At 36.0% G+C, this 17387-nt stretch overlaps 1 protein-coding gene across 1 annotated transcript in view; it reads right to left on the minus strand.

The window, feature by feature from the left end:
• The window catches only part of LOC134541930 (G-protein coupled receptor dmsr-1-like), a 93276-nt gene that overhangs the window by 69814 nt on the left and 6075 nt on the right, over window positions 1-17387 (minus strand). Inside the window, exon 2 of the mRNA XM_063385682.1 lies at window positions 9516-9583. The gene's annotated coding sequence lies outside the window, so the exon portion shown is untranslated. The remainder of the gene's footprint in view (window positions 1-9515; window positions 9584-17387) is intronic.

Raw genomic sequence — 17387 nt, forward strand, 5'->3', positions numbered from 1 at the left:
TTAAAAAATAATTGTAAAAGTTTTGTTACGTTTGCCACATTTTCACCCTAAAAATTGTTGAGAAATTTGTGACTGTGTATAAGTACTTTGTTCTGCTATCAGTTTATACGATGATTTTTGCTGTGGTTTCGACGGGGACGTGGCAGTAGGCCGAAAGTTACTAGACCGAAAAGTTGAATATTCATTACGCTGGGAATGTCTTAACCCTAGCAACAGGCATTTGACCAAAATGCACTAGACAGAAAGGCACTAGACCGAAAGTCATTTGACCGAAAGTAACTAGACCGAAAGGCACGGCTGAACGTAGTCACGATCCTTTATAAATACCCAAAGGAAAAATCGCATGGCTTTAGGTCAGGTGAACGCGGAGGCCAGCGAAAAAGTGCTCGGTCATCGCGACCACTGACTGATGTTTCTGCCACATGGGGGATCACAATTAAACTTTAAACGAAACGCACATTGAACTGATGTTACGGATTCACTCTTAGCAAATTGCAGAACACAAAACGCTTTACGCTCAGGAGTCGCCATTTTGCGTAGGTGGCGCTGCAAGCGAGAAAACAACAAAGGAGCACTCGCACATGCGCCTATCTACAGTAAAACTGTTTGAGTTACCTTTAATTGTGACCTTGTACCAAAACTCTACAACGCTTACAGTTGACACAATTAAACTTTATAACTGGGGCTTTCTTTTATGGACATACTGTATCTGTATGTCTTTACCTATCTCAATAAACGTGGTAGCTATCGTTTGTTTTGATGAATCCACTTTTAATTTGATATAACTCTGTCCATGTTATTTTTTTTCAACAAACATATAGGCCTATAAATAGCTATCCTCACTGGGATATAATTGCAGATAACAATCCACTTAATGCTGTTACTGCCTTCCAGATATCACGATTTTAATTTGAGGTTCAAATTTACTATTTTTTACACGATAATTCTGATTTTGGAAGTATTTCGGAACACATACAATTTGTACACGGTATTATAATTTGAATACACTGTTAAAATGTTTTAAAAAATTAAATTTTTCTTTTAAAAATGGGTAATACTCACTACCCAAACAGCAGAACCCATAAACAAGAAATATAAGGAAAATATTTTCATTAGGATGTTAGCATCCATTAAGAGATTAGTTTCCATAATTAACCTATCCTCAAAAGAAGTTTAAAAACCGTTAGAAGTATTTTCTAAAAATTTAAAAATCCCTTTTTAGACGCAATGAATTATCGTAAAGTATTGGGTTGAAAATCTAACTTACAATAATTATCGTTTTAAGTTTGTTTATATAGATCGTTGACAGCTCTTAATTAGATGGGGCAGAATTCATTTATCACTGTGCTGGAAGGGACTAATTGATAGATCAGTCGTTCACGAATAGTTCTTGAACTTCATGTTAACAAGGGTGATAAGAGAAAAATAATCGCTTTTAGCACAGAGTACAGGCGTAGGTAGATTTAGAAGTATCTATTTCTTCTGTAAATGTTCTGGAAACTTCTATAAACTTATAGAAAATTTAAAAAACCTTAATGTACACAACATTGTACATGTTCTCCAACATTGCAAAATGATCATTTAAACATTTTCTCATATAACATGTGGCGAAAATGTTTCGAATGTTTTAATTTTATGAATCCAGCATTGAATAGCTTAGAACGAATTTAATATTATGCCTACTAAGGTAGTTATGCATTTTTAACCTTCAGACACTATTTTTCATCCCTTGCACTAAAACGTGGTTGTATAAAATTTTTGATTTGAACCAAGGTTTAAGATAATATTAAAATGGTTTATAATAAATTTGAAAATTTTTTATAGTAAGGATTGTTTGATTATTTTTTATTTCAATCCATATTTTTACGGTAAAGTTAGACAAGTTAAAAATTGTTTCATCGAAATGTTTTAGATAATGTTTAGCATTTTTGCAATAACTCATAATGGATTTGATAGCATACTTACTAAAAAAAGGTATTTTTTTATTATTCAAACCTTGTTTTTTAATGCTAATTGCAGTAATGGTTGATTAAACAAAATTACTTAAGACAAATGTTTTAGATAACATTTTGAATGTTTAAACTAAATAAGAAAGGATTCGATAATGTACATGGTACAGATGTTTTATTTATTTTTATTCTAACCCCTGATTTTTTAAAAAAACAATTGTTTCAGAATCAAGTTTTAAATAATTTTTAGAAGATTTGCAATTAACTTTTATGTATTTAAATGTTTACCTAGTAAAGGTGTTATGATTTTTTTTGTTTATTTCACCTTTAGCAGCAATAGTTTGTTGTTTAAAAATAGGTTTCTGAAAATGTTTCAGTTAATATTCATAAGGTTTACAAACAATTTGAACGGATTTGATAGAGTACTTAATAATGGATTTATTTTGTTTTGTCCTTCACCCCTGTTATTTTCTACGCTTTGTAGTAATTACTGGTCATACAAAAAATTATTTCGGGCAAAAGATGTAGATAATAGCTATTTATAGGTTTTACAATAAATAATAACGGCTTTAATAGCGTACATGTTATGTAAATTGTGATTATTTTTATTTTCCCATAGTTTTTTTTAAACCTCTTACAGAAACGGTTCGTATTATCATAAATGGTTTCAGAAAAATGTTTTAGATAAAATTACAAGATTTACAAAAAATTTGAACAGATTTGATGGTGTGCCTAATAAGAGAGTTATGCTATTTTTGTTACCTTACTTTTACTTTGTCCACTCCTTGCAGTTATGATTGTTCATACTAAAACATTTATTTAGACAAAATATTTTGATATAACACCTAAGTATTATAATACATTCAAACGGATGTGATATTTCTCATATTATGGGTGTTACAGTGATTTTTTTCTTAACCTTTCCCATTTTTATCTCTTAGAGGAATAGTTTTGTTTTTGCAAAATTACAGCTATTATCGTATCTATAAAAATGTGCTATGTACATAAACAGTAACGTCCACAATAGGTAGTTTCTTTTTTCAAAATCTACCCAAAATACTTCTTTTTCAAACCGCTAGAGAGCGGACAATTTGCATCCATAGTAAAAGGTAAAACGTAAAAAAATAGTTGACATCTTCCGTTCACACATCGTTCATTTATATTCAAATGTTTTAATTAGTGACTTTACTGACTCATTATATGTATATAAGAAACTATGATATATTAACGTAGAATTTTTAGTATTATTAAAATTTTACAATTCGATGATTTATATAAAGTTCTGGTAGGACGCTAGTTTGATTTGTTACGTCGTGTTAATTTTTATCTTATGAAGCAACTTTCCCGTAAGGAAATTTTTTTTTTTTTACCAAACCTTATTTTTGCCCCAAACCCTGGCTCCATCATTCTCGACGCACGAGTGCGATGTCTTCAGAGTGCTCCGTAAGCACTTCTCGGGTTTGTCCCCGGCACCGAGGCAAACAAGAGAGTTGCCATGCTGATGGCACCATCTCCGCCGTCGGTCCAGTTGCAAAACGAGATCCGAAGGCAAATAGCGACGAGGGACCTTCCTTCTCTTTGTCACAGGAAGTGACCCAAAGGGAGGGGTTGAGAGACGCCCTGCGGCGAAGGAGCGAGACATTTGCATGCGGAAGCAACTCCTCCCCTCCCTCTCTTTGTGTACCACCGCAGCTGGAGGTGATGGCGGAAACCGCGAGTTATGTGCGCCTGCTTGTTTCATTTCCTGTGCTCCCTCGGGTGGCCGTGTAGGACGAAGAAATGCACTGCGTTGGATCGTCAGCGCCCTTTCATGGCACGGAACATCCGAAATAATAGTACACGGGCCAAAATAAAAGTACTTTTGCCAAAATAATGGCACACTGGCCTAAAAATAATGGCACACTGGCCTAAAAATAATGGCACACGTCTAAAAAAAAGCACATATAATTACGCTCATTTAAAATTCCTACGCGAGTGTTTCTTAAAACGCGTAGACATAATTTTGATAATCTTGAACTCAACTAACCCAGTACGCCAGACTCAATTTTGCGCAGTTGAAATGTGAACCGTGTAATTTCGGGCGTCAATTACATCGTCATCATTACTTGAGCAAAGTTCATATGATTCGCGCTGTGCCATCGTAGATGTCCCCGATTCGAAACTATTTACCACTGTCGTTATCATTGTTTTATTCTCTTTGAAATAAAAAAAAGTGGAACATTTGCGTACCATAATGGCTTCAGTTTTGTGATGGTACACAAGGCTAAAAAATGGTACAGGTTCGATGTACTTCTATCATCCTGGTGCTGAGGGGACCCGGGGAGTCGCCGTGGTAATACTCTTCCCGGCTCTCTCGCTCCGACAGAAAGAGAGAGAGAGAGCGAGAGTGAAAGAGAGAAATCGCACTCCCGAGTGTGCTAAGGAAACAATGTAACTCACGGCGCTAGTAAGAGAGAAAGAAAACGACCCTGTGGTTGGGAAGGGGGTTGAGGGAAAAAAGTCACATGGGACACATTATGACTTCGTTGAAGACGGTGAGAAGGGTTTTTTTTTTCGCAAGTCAAACTAGGTCAGAGAGAGCGAGAGGGAGAGAAAGAGAGAAATAAAGAGAGAAATGGAGAAATATAGATATTATATTTACAAAAGGCACCATAAAGAATAGGTATTGACGCCCACCATATTTGGTCTCGTGCGATAAGGATAAGGACGCCGACCACCTGACAGAGCAGCCTACGCAGTGATAAACTAAACTCGTCATTGTTAAGAAATTAGTTAACCAACCAAATTAAATAAAACTTTTAGGTGCTGTTTCTTAAGGTACATAGCCTCCAATGGTTACAGCTTTAATACTTCATTCACTCTAAAACGGCAGCAAAAAAATACATTGTAAAATGATTTGAAGGTTTTGCAGGTTATTTAGTATCTACTTACAATTTTCGTTCTCCAATACAGGTTGGAGGCATAACTGGAAATTACATTAAAGCGGAATTACCCACAACATAGATTATGTTCATTTCCCCGTATAAATCATTACATACTGAATACTTATTGAACTATGTATAAATAAGTTACCTACCTGTTAAAAGCCTGAGAGTGTGTTCATTTGCCCACATTTTTTTTTTTTCAAATTGTTGGTGGATTCGCCTAAAGGGAGGTATAAGAACAACGCGTCAACTTTGTTAAAACCGTTTTCAAGCAACAATGTTTATTGTATAACTTTCAAAATCTGGCTCTGTTAAGGAATACTAAATAACTAAGTGAAATGCTTAAAGTTAATAGTGATAGCTGCTACAAATAATTTCACCTGTAAAGTTATCCGTCAAAAGTACGAGGCGTATCCGGAAAGTAAGAACCATTTTGGTAATTAAAACAAAATAAACCCACGAAAAAAAATGTTTTATTGAAAGTTTTTTTTACTACATATCTACATCACATTTTCACTTAGTCCTCATTCAGTTTGAACCACTTTTCGCAACGCATTACGAACGCAATGGTGCCTTTATATATCTTTCAAACTAAAATTTGCAGTCCAATAGTTACATTAACAAAATGAACCTGAAGCATTTAAAACACACATTATAACCCTAAGTAATTGTATGTTTATTTGTTTTTGCTTAAAATGACTGATATCAGTCTGTAAATACTTTCTACAAACAAACTTTACCTTTTAGAAGATTTAACATTAAAGATTTAACAGTAAATATTTCGACAGTAATTTCTCTTATTAAACATGTCAAATATAGGTAGGCTAACAATTTTTGTCTCTCTCTATAACGAACGCTGCGCTATCTCTACATCAATGTTTACTAAGGATATTCAAAATGTAATGCGTATTTTTTAACTGTCTTATTTTCTTTTTATGTCTATATTTATTTAATGAAGTATTAAAAGAGAGTCTAACTGCTATACAGTTTAATTTGGTACACCAGTACGCTTAGTGCATACCTCGATGTTCGCCAAAGTTAGTATAAACGGATGAATGACGCGGGTCCACCATCTTTTCAAAATTTCTGAGACCTCCACAAGATGGCAGCACCGTGTTTGGGGACACACATCCGTTCCAATCGACTTACATTCCATTCACAAAATTAATCCTACCAAATGCCTACCGAGAGAAAGAGAGAGAGAGCAATGTGAGAACATTTATATACTTAGATAATACGATTTGTATGTAAATCCCCCGTGCACGGTGTTGACTGACTAAAAAAACAATATTATTGATCTTGACGTGGTTATTTTATCATTTTCGTTAGGTTTTTGAGGGATGTGCTCGCTGCTGGAGTGGCAAAGAGCGACGATGGCGGAGCGCCGCCATTGTGAGCTACGTGTTGCCATGGTGACCGCCGCGCCGGTCTAAAGTATCACACGTTGTCGGGTCCAGACTCCACCGCGTTGTTATCCTTGTGGCATATTCATCTGCCCCCTTCCCCCCTGTCCTTCGCGCAATGACGCTCCTTGGCGCAGACCGGCAAACGACGTCTCCGACTGTCGTAATAGGATCAGGGTCTCGAGAACAGGGAGGGAGTCAGGAGCTGCGAACACAAAATGTCACGTGAGTCTCTCAGAGAGAGAGAGATGAGAGAGGGAGCGAGAAAGGGGGGAGAGAGAGAGAGAGAGAGATAGATAGAGAGAACAAACTCTCGTTTCCGCCGAGCGAATGATCTTACAGTGACTTATTTCTGGAATTGATAGTTCGCTTGAAAATGTATAGTTTTTTATTTGGTGTTTCACTTGCCAGGTAGGAGCTACTGTTCGAGTAGTCTAGTAGGCCTAGTATAGTGTTTCGGAAATTTTGACATCCCAGCATAAATATAAATATATATTTTAACTATATCACAATATCCAACGAACATCAAAAATATGTTGTAGGTGTGTTTTATTATTTTATAGGTGGAAATACACATTGATACTTAACCTAAGATATTGTTTTAGTTTTTTATTAATTAATTTTCGTTCTTGTTTGTAAGTCTTATGATAAAGATCTATTTTTAAAGTCATGGCATAAGTGAAAGGCCATACTGAGATCAGTTCGAAACCGTTCCATAATTAGGGGAAGAAAATTGACTGGCAATAATAGGAATATTAATTTGAATAAATATGAGCTCTTTATTTTACATTCAACATCAGAGAACCAAAACTTGAAAGAGCTGGATGACAATTAATGATGAAAATGTGTGATTAATAACTCGTGACTTTTTCAAGATTAATAACTGATGATTATATATGGATGAGTTTAATGATGATGATGAGTTACGAAGTGAGAAAGAAATTGAAACTAAATGTTTCTTGAAATTTTCAGTGTAGTCACTTTCTATTCCTGTTCGGAAAAATCTCAGTTCAGATTTTTAAATATTTTACTTTGTCCAATTTGAAATCATTGTCTACTCCTGCTGCGTTTTACTAAATTTACTTGTAACTTTTTCAGCCAATGGTTTGAACAATATTTTACTTTTTTAAAGATAAGATTATGTTATGTGACAATAGCTTTTTTGACAAGATGTATAATTATGTAAATATTAAAATAATTCTTTAAGATAACCTACGGCAATACGTGTAACGCACGTTAAACTGTGGTGTAAGATTTTTAATAGCCAAAATATTGTTTCAATGACTGCAGTGGTTCATGAGTAACTTTATTTTCATTGCAAACGAACAGAAAATATCACTTTTACTAAGGCTTCAAATACAAAATTTATATGTAAATTGTTTGGAAAAATTGCAGAAGTTTTTTAAATCGTTTTAATTACAACATGACTGTATGCAAAGATAAATTGAAGTAAGGACTCTAATCCCTAGGCTTTTTTTTTTATAGATTTACGTCCGCATGCCGCATTCCTAGCAGCAGGCAAGGGCGTATCAAGATCGAAACGTTAAGGAGGATTTGTGGGGGGGGGGGGGGGTCGTTTGTGAAGTTTTCGGAATTAAATTATTCTATGGTACCACAAAACTGTAAACACCCACTGTGGGTGACCATTTAGCCTGTTTTCACCTCTCTTCACCAGATTTTAATACACAATAACAAAAAGAAGACCATTATTTATTTAAAAAAGTTAATTAGCGAACCAGTGTGCAAATTATTCAGAAATGTTAGTTTTAGAATTATTTTATGTTTTATTATTTTTATTCTCCCTCTAATAAAGGGGGGAAACTGCACCCCTTACTCCTCCTGGATACGCCCTCCGAAACAGGCACAGCAAAATCAATATGCACACCTGGCCCAACGCGTAAACACAAGGCCTCTCGAGAAACACCCGCGTGATGTCAACTTTGAGGGTCGCTCACGGGTGGGGTCTCCTCCCCCCCCCCCCAAACTAAACAACCTGCCCCCTTCTCAGCCCACTACACACCCGACCCGGGCGACAAAGTTACTCGCGTATGCTGGCGGGATTTCCCGAGCTGGAAATTCGCTTCATGCTGATGCTCTGATGTCAAGTCGAACAGCCGCCACTGCTTTTGACAACAACTTCATCCCCAAACAGAACTCCACACTGACAAAGGCGTTTCCGAACAACTAAGACAACCGTGTACCTAGGACATAAAAGGTTCAGAAAGCTTCACAAGACCTGGAAACACTTAAAAGGGATAAGGCCCCACCATCTAGGATATTTCCATATTTTTGCTCTGATTCTAATTCTGAAATATTTATCCCAATTTATGCCACGACAATGCATAAATCATATCTCCCAGACCCTCTATACATAGTTGCTACCACATAATTACTAATAGGCTCTAGTGTGTAAGTGCCGCGAGGAAATAACTTATTATTTTCACGCGGACGAATACAACTGTAATGATAATCACAGCAGTTCACATATGTTTACATAAAAGAGTAGCCATAGCTAAGTCCTATTCCACGTGTACCCAAAATATTTGGCACGGAAGTTTTATTGCAAGAGGTATCTAATTATTTTAAATTGAAAAACGGCGAGGCCAAATTCATCTTCAAGATTTTTGAGTGATTTATATTTTTTCTGCTGATACCGCAGCGTGAAGTATTGCTGTCACAGTCGGGAGGGCAAGTCGAGGAGATGGCCAATCGGAGCGTAACGATAAGTGCAACGCTCGGGAGTGGGGCGCTCAACGGCGGAGAAGGGAAGGGGAATATTGAGTGCAACAAACTCGCTTCACACTAGGGCACGCGAAACTGAAACAAAGCTACAGCACTGCAGTTATTGTCACAATGGGGACGACATGTTTGTACAACTCCTCAGCGACACCCTCGTACTGCTGGCGAAACACGACTACAAACACACTCAGGCCGTCTCCCATACGCACACTTCGTTGACATGGTGGTGTTAATTACGTTATTGTGTACTTCATTTTTTAAAGTTTTATCCTTTAAGTGAATTATTGAATATTTTGTTTTTCTGTTCGTGTATTATTAAATTATGACGTTTCAATTCTAGCGCGTGTGGTGCGACATGAAATTCAATCTACATATCTTTTCAAAGTGTATACACTAAATGTTGTACTAAAACAATAAAATCTACTTATTTTTAATGATAATTTTTAACTTTAATCTTTAAAATTTATGTTAATAGGTTCAAATTGTAACAATACTCTTACCTGGATTGTAACGGGAATAACAAATCTGAACCTGGAACCTGGAGTATTTTCAGCGAAGGACCAGTTATCTGAAACCAAAAAGAATCCTTCGTTTATTTGAGGTGCGTTATCTGTCGATAAGTCAGCAAGTCCACTTGGCAGCCCGGCGGCAGTCGGTGTGTCCGGGTTGACGGGAGGAACTGCCCACCTACTCCTGTGACCAGTGCTGTACCTCCACTTCCTCTCCGGCGGCGGGGACGGGAGGGCTTTGCGAGCAGTTCCGAGTGCGGTCCGGAAGGATTGCTACTGCCCCTCTTCAGGGGGGGGGGGACTCCAGGTCCGTGTGTTGAGGTCTGCTCTCCTCCCAATGGGTTCGAAGGAGGACCACCGATAGGCTATGTACAAACCAGCACGAAAATAAACATTTGGTATGAACAAGGAAGTGAACCGTGATTTAAATTCTTGTTGGTTAATGTTTTTTTTCTTTCTTTTTTCAGCAGGAGTTACAATTTGTGCACGGCTAATAACGACGATCGTTCCTGGCACGCACAGAAAACACTTGAAAAATATTCCATCTGACGTTGCAGGCAGTTAGGTGTTAAGTTCCGTTAATTTTCTTGAAACTTTTAATGGTCGTATTTAAATAAAAAATATGTTTAAAAAATAAAATTTGGATTTTATTCTCCTCTCATAGAATTTACGCGTCCTTTACACGATGTGACCGAAAGAAACAACACTTCCCTTTGCCGACCGCTACTCGCGGTCCTGTGCCTCAACGAAATAATGTCCCTAGTGACTTCGTCGTCTAGAGGCGACAAGAAAGGAACTACGTTCCAATGGACCCACTGGCCGCCCGAGACTGCGCCGCAAGTCCTGGGCCCCAGTTTACAATTACAAACGTCCAAAACGCGAAGAAAGAAAGAAAAAAGTCAAGACCTGTTGCGACGCGGCTTCAACCCCGGTCGTGAAATTGTCCGCCTCTATTCTCTCATTCCCAGAAAAAGGAAAAAAAAAAAAAAAAAACTTCTCTACTTTTAGAAAAGATTCATTTGGAAATAAGTTGCCAAGAAATAGTTTGTATTAGGTACTACAAGAAAGATATTGTCACTTTATACAACACATGGCAGTGGTTATTTTTGCATATGTGAAATACATTTTCGGATAATTCTTTGGAAAATTGGCGCATAAATTTATATTTAATTTATGTTTCACCCAAGCATTATTTTACTAACCATAGAAAATATATACTCGATTTGACTTAATTTTGTTGTATCATGATTATTATTTTTTTGCAGTTAATATTGTAAAGTTATTAATGAAATGGTTAAAAATAACTTTAACTATTGGCGGTACTGGGACAACACAAAGCATAAATGTCTGGTTAGAATCCGAACCAACTGTTACTGCGAACACTAATTTGTAGTGATACAGTTGTTTTAATGTAAATGTACAAATGTAAAAATATCTGTAAGTTTAGATTAATATTTTTGTTCCATTTACAAAAAAATATATACTGTTTACGTCACCGCACGTCCGCACAGTGCTTGAACGACGACTGGTGAAGCTACGCAACTGCCTACCACTCAGGGAACTGGCAGCCACATGACGTCACCGACCAATCAAAACACATCTCTAGCATAAAAGAACACTTCAGTGCACAAATTACATTACCATCGCGTCTTGGCGTTTCTGTTAAAAAAAATACAATACAAAAATTCATTCTGTTTGGCTGGCAAGAAACAGGGATACATTTACCGCTTTCCATGGAAGCGAACACTTGCCGTTTTTCCCATCACCAAAGTATATACGGGAAGCACCAGAGCGTCTTTGTAATTTAAAATGTCTCGAAAATTTGTGCCAAAGTGTCGCGCACCTGTCTCTCGTCTTTTCCATTACCAAAAACAATACTCATGTTCTATAAACATATGCAATGGAAAACTGCAAATTAAAACACAATCGGAACTGCAGTTATAAAAACAATATTTAAATAAAATAAATAACTACAAATCATACTTAGATAAATAGAAACCGAGTCAAACTTGTGAAAATCGGTAAAAACGTAGTTAAAAGGCTTTTCTAAATAAAATAAAAACCACGCGAGTCTTTCAGTACTCGCCAGTAACGTGTAACAACTAACCTCGGTAACAAGAAAATTTCTGTGTTCTCGTATTGCAAAATATACTTATAATACGAAACTCGGACGCGAAATTTAATGTAGAATTATTTAAAATAATGCCGTGAGGGATAAATAAACTGATATATAGAATAGTCACTTTTTAAATACCAAAATATCTAGATGCGAATCACATATATACCTTCTTCGCCCGCCGCTATAATTCGCTGCCTGAATCGTAAATGTTGCTTGCCACCATCAAACGTAGATAGCAATTAGCAGCAAGAAACAACAGGAAATTTAAAACTATTAGAAACGGCTCTGATAAATCCCCGGCTTTGGACCTGATTTTCGACAAGGAATTTTATTACAATACTGCCCATCTTGTTTAAATTCACTAAATAGCTAATACTATAAATTTTTCGCACACGTTAGAAGTCACACTTATATGACGTTACTAAAATAACAGGAAACATTAAAAAAAACATATTATAACACTAAGTATATGTTTGTATATTTGTTTTAGCTGAAACGACTTAAATCAGTCTATAAATATTTGCTACTAACGAACCTTATTGAGCTGATCCAACGTTATTATTAAAATAATATAATGTTATTAAAAACAAGACAAAAAATCCAGTAACGAGATTTGATCCACGCACCTTGAGGTTACTAAGCGCACGTTATACTGTTGTGCTAAGCCTCTTGGGAATTTAAAATGAAAATGGGTATTACCTATAATAATTTTAATACCAGTTTTATTGTGTATTTTAAAACATTTGATTACGTTTTACTATTACTATTTCAGTTTACCAAATATATTCCAGGGTAGTTTCACTATCACAAAGTTTCATTTGGCATACTAATAATACGTTTGGTATGTCCCCTAATGTTTACGAAAGTGACTTATAGGTTTTTTGTGGCTACACGCGGGTTCGCCATTTTTGTGACACGATTCCGTTCATCGACTTCCGTTCAATTTTCTCGTAATTTTACTTACCAAATGCCACTTACCTAGAGCTAACATGTTTTCACATCAAAAATATTCCTAACAATGAAATACAAAACTATGCCATCATGACATTGAATATTCACAATCAGTTGATGTAAAACCTTATTCAATAACAGTATGTCACAAAAATATTTTTAAAACTAGGGAAAGGTAGTAACCTGCAATACCAAAAATTATGTTTTAAAATGAACTTAATAAACACATGCGTATATTAAATTATCAAAATAGAATAGTTACTTTATCGTATTTGCATGCATACAAGTTAGCTTGTACCCTTGGGTGATGTATACACGACCAGTTTGCCACAAGGAGAGGTGTACAAATAGGTGTAAACATTGTTGTACAAGAAAGAGGCCTGTAAGGACTGGGCTTTTTGATAGGTCCGAGTATAATGTTCAGATTAAAAGGGGAATAACAGTGCCCCACCGGGAGAAATGAATTGATTAAGTAATTTACTTTTGTTTAAATAGTGCTAACCTAATCACAAATGTATGTTTCTATAAAAATTTCTTTTAGAACTGAGATTTTGTGACAGCAAATGAAAAAAAAAAAAAAAAACTCATCGGCATACATGTAAAGTATGTTGGCACAATAAACGAACAACACACGTGATAACTATAAAATATTTGAGAATGTAATTGAAACAATTTTTTAAAGTACATCTTTTAAAAGAAATTATTTTGATTTACTAAAATAATTTCACACTGTGGATATAATTCATTTCTCAAAGGCAACAATTATACTAAAAAATCAAACGCTTAAACTATATGGCCAAATTAACGACTGGATGAACACAGCCTTAAAAAAAAGAAAGCTTTGGGTTTTGATGCAGTAGGTTACGTACTTTGTAACCTGTGCTGTGTCCCTGCGGGTTTAATTTCCCCATACTGCTCAAATATTTTCATTTTTATTGTACGTATATTTTTTTCTGTCGGGCTGTTTTGTGGAGAAAAAAGTTTAGAAAGTAGGAATGGAGGAAGTCCTTTGTAGTTCTCCTTTATAGTTTTCCGCCATGTGCTTGATGTACCTGCAAACTTAATTTTATTTGAAAATGTGATTAATGAGACTAATGTTTTTAATTTTTTTTTTTTTTTTTTTTTGGCTAAGCGTAACTTTGTAAAGTCTTTTCGCGAGTAATTCACCTTTCAGAGACTTTTGAATTTCGCACGCTCGATCGCACATTTTTAATCACTTTTGGCCTCGTTAATTTTTTCTCTTTATTTCATTGACAGACTTATCCAGTCAGCTACACACTATTCTGGTGTGTTCTGGCCTACTGGTTATTCGTGTGGTAGCCAATCTTTCTTTCGCAATCTATTTTGTGTGTTTCAAAATGATTGACGGCTTTGCACGCCCTTCACGGAATTTCTGTTACAGCCATATCCACACAGTGTACAAGGAACTGCAGACATTTGTCTTATTATACCTATGTATCTCCTTTCCCCGTTTCATAGAGAGATGCACAAATACAAAATACATTTTTTCTTCTTTTCGCACAGGTAGTCAACTTTAAAACAAACTTCGAATTTAACATACACTGAACGTTAAATGGGGTTTAGACTACCGCTATTGCGAATTTCGTATCATCTAAAACTTTAACAACTTACGAACTTAATTTCCAAATCAGTAGCAGAAAAACGCATTTTATACGTGAATAATGTGTCCTGAAATGTAATTGTTTATATTACTTATGTATTAAAAAATTATTACAAAATAACCTTTTTTTAGTAACTTTAAAAAGAAAAATTAGAAAATAAAATCATAATTTTCCGTTACCTTTACGTAAATAGCCATACGCATGACGTGAAAAATAATCAATTTTATGGTGTTTATTTAAAGGGTTTTCAAGCATTTTGGGAAATATTTAGTGACAAAATATAATTTTAAAAATCATACGAGTTTTCATATTTGAATGTTGTACAACAATTTCTCTTATTTATGTCGTCACAATTGGTACTAGTCATAAAATCTAGATATATCAACTTTACTTTCTAATAAAATACGCAAAGTCAAAATAAGAAACAAAATAAAACAATTCAGTGGAAGGACAATGCAGAAAAATTGTGAAGCATAACATTTCTACTGACTCAATGCAAAAAAGAAGTATTACGTCCATAAGAAGACAGTCAACTACCAAAAAATATATATATCTACATCAAGCAATTTTGACGTGACGTCTAATAAATCGATGGCACGCACGAAAAAGTGTCCCGTTACGCACATTGTCCCGTTTTGCTGTGTCCCGTTACGCTCATTTTATATTGCTCTTTGCTAACTGAACCTCCTAGCATTGCGACCGAGTCCGTGGCGTAATTCTGTTTTCATGCATTTCAATGTAACATTTTCATTGCTCTTTGCTAACCCGTTCCTCCTAGCATTGCTGCAGAGTACGTGGCGCAAATATATTATTTTTGGCTGCATCTTGGTGTTGGGTAGGTAAGTCATTTTCCTTCACATCATCCTTGAAACACTCCCATTCGTTTCCTACTTTTCCTATCATCGTCCTATCAACAGAATAACACAGATTGGAAGAAGTTAAATAGCAAACATGTATAAAAGTTATAGTTAAAATAATCTCTTCGTTAAAGAAATAAACATATTTGAATTAATGAGTGCAAATAAAAGTAAATTTATCAAATAAATTGTAGATTTCATTTCACTCCTTTTTTGTATCCATACAAAATAGTGATAATTCAATAAAAATGATTCAATTTTATTCATAAAAGTATTAAATAATTTCATCCATGTTTTGTTATGACATTGTCACGTTAAACTATCGTCCGTAAACCGACTTTACAGACAACCAATTTTTTTTTTTGCGGAAGTAAACTTTAACGAAAGAAATGAATCGATGTCGCAAAAGAAAAGCGAAGGAAAATGCTTCGAGAAGTCCAGTGTAAGTTAAATTGCATCCAAACAACTGTAAAAAAAAAAAAAAAAAAAAAAAAAAAAAAAAAAAACGTTCTGTACTACAGTCCTAAGACACCTCCGTATAATAAAGATTTGTTTAGGGCAGATAAAAAACAAAGAAAAAAATTGGTTGTCTGTAAAGTCGGTTTACGGACGATAGTTTAACGTGACAACGTCATAACAAAACATTGATGAAATAATTGCATACTTTTATGAATAAAATGGAATAATTTTTATTGAATTATCACTATTTTGTATGAATACAAAGAAGGAGTGAAATGAAATCTACAATTTAATTGATAAATTTACTTTTATTTGCACTCATTTATTAAAATATGTTTATTACTTTAACGAAGAGATTATTTTAACTATAACTTTTATACATGTTTGCTATTTAACTTCTTCCAATATGTGTTATTCTGTTGATAGGACGATGATAGGAAAAGTAGGAAACGAAAGGAAAGGAAAGGATGATGTAAAGGAAAATGACTTAACCTAACACCAAGATGCAGCCAAAAATAATATATTTGCGCCACGGACTCTGCAGCAATGCTAGGAGGAACGGGTTAGCAAAGAGCAATGAAAATGTTACATTGAAATGCATGAAAACAGAATCACGCCACGGACTCGGTCGCAATGCTAGGAGGTTCAGTTAGCAAAGAGCAATATAAAATGAGCGTAACGGGACACAGCAAAACGGGACAATTAGCGTAACGGGACACTTTTTCGTGCGTGCATCCGGCGTTCATCGATTTATTAGACGTTGTCACGTCAAAAAAATGATTTTAGAACATATGAGTTAATAGCATTCAAACAGTTGTATTCATAACTGAAGTGGATTGATAATGTGGTGGAAGACCATGTTGCTGAGGAACATATAACATCGGCTCTCAGCGCGCACCTGCGGCAGGTAGGAACAGCAAATCACGGTCATCATCTGTCGCGTCTGCCGCTAGAGGAGGTAGGAGGGGGAGGACCGACGACACACACCTCTCGCGCGCGGCAGCGAAGCGCAGGGCTGTCATCGCCGAGGACGGAGCGGTCCCTGAAGAACAACCGCGAGGCTTGCGGCCGGCGGCATGGCCTCCACATTCGATTACGGGCCCTGGACCCTGGATCGGAGACGCTCCCCCCCTTTTCACAATTTTTAACAGTCACGTGCTACATTATAATTGCATGGTTATTTCTTACCTACACTCTTTTTAGAATGCTATTCAACCTGAAAATACAGGGTGAAATTATGGTTACTATTAATTTATAAAATTATTTTACTTTAAAGTAACCACAGCGAGTATGTATATTGAGGTAAGAATAAACATGGCTGGTGCGGGGCCCCTTCCAGACACAGGGGTACACGCAGCCCCACCCTTGTGGGCGGTGAAGGCCGCCGGACGAGACCGAGCTACGCGGCGACGGAGCACGGAGTATGGGGCCCGCACACCATCGCACCCGAGGCGCGCATGCTTCCACTCCGCGGCCTCCCTCCCTCCCTCCCTCCCGCAGCCAAGCTCTTCCTCCGACCACACCCCGCTTCATCCACGTCATCAAGCTGAGAAGTACACACCGTGTAATCTAATGGAGTTCAGACCGTTGATATTGCGAATTTCGTATCCTCTAAAAACTTCAACAACCTATGACCTTAATTTTGATTATCAGCGGCAGGAAAACGCATTTTGAACGTAAGAAATTAATACTGAAATAAAACGGTTTATATTACTTATCTATTAAAAACATTTGTACGAAATAACCTTTTTTTACGTAACTATAAATAGAAAAAATATTAGAAAACAAAACTATAATTTTGCGTTACCTTCATGTAAATGCATGACGTGAAAAATAATGTATTTTACAGTTTTTA

Source organism: Bacillus rossius (genome assembly GCF_032445375.1).
Source record: "Bacillus rossius redtenbacheri isolate Brsri chromosome 4 unlocalized genomic scaffold, Brsri_v3 Brsri_v3_scf4_2, whole genome shotgun sequence".
Classification (NCBI taxonomy): Eukaryota; Metazoa; Arthropoda; class Insecta; order Phasmatodea; family Bacillidae; genus Bacillus; species Bacillus rossius.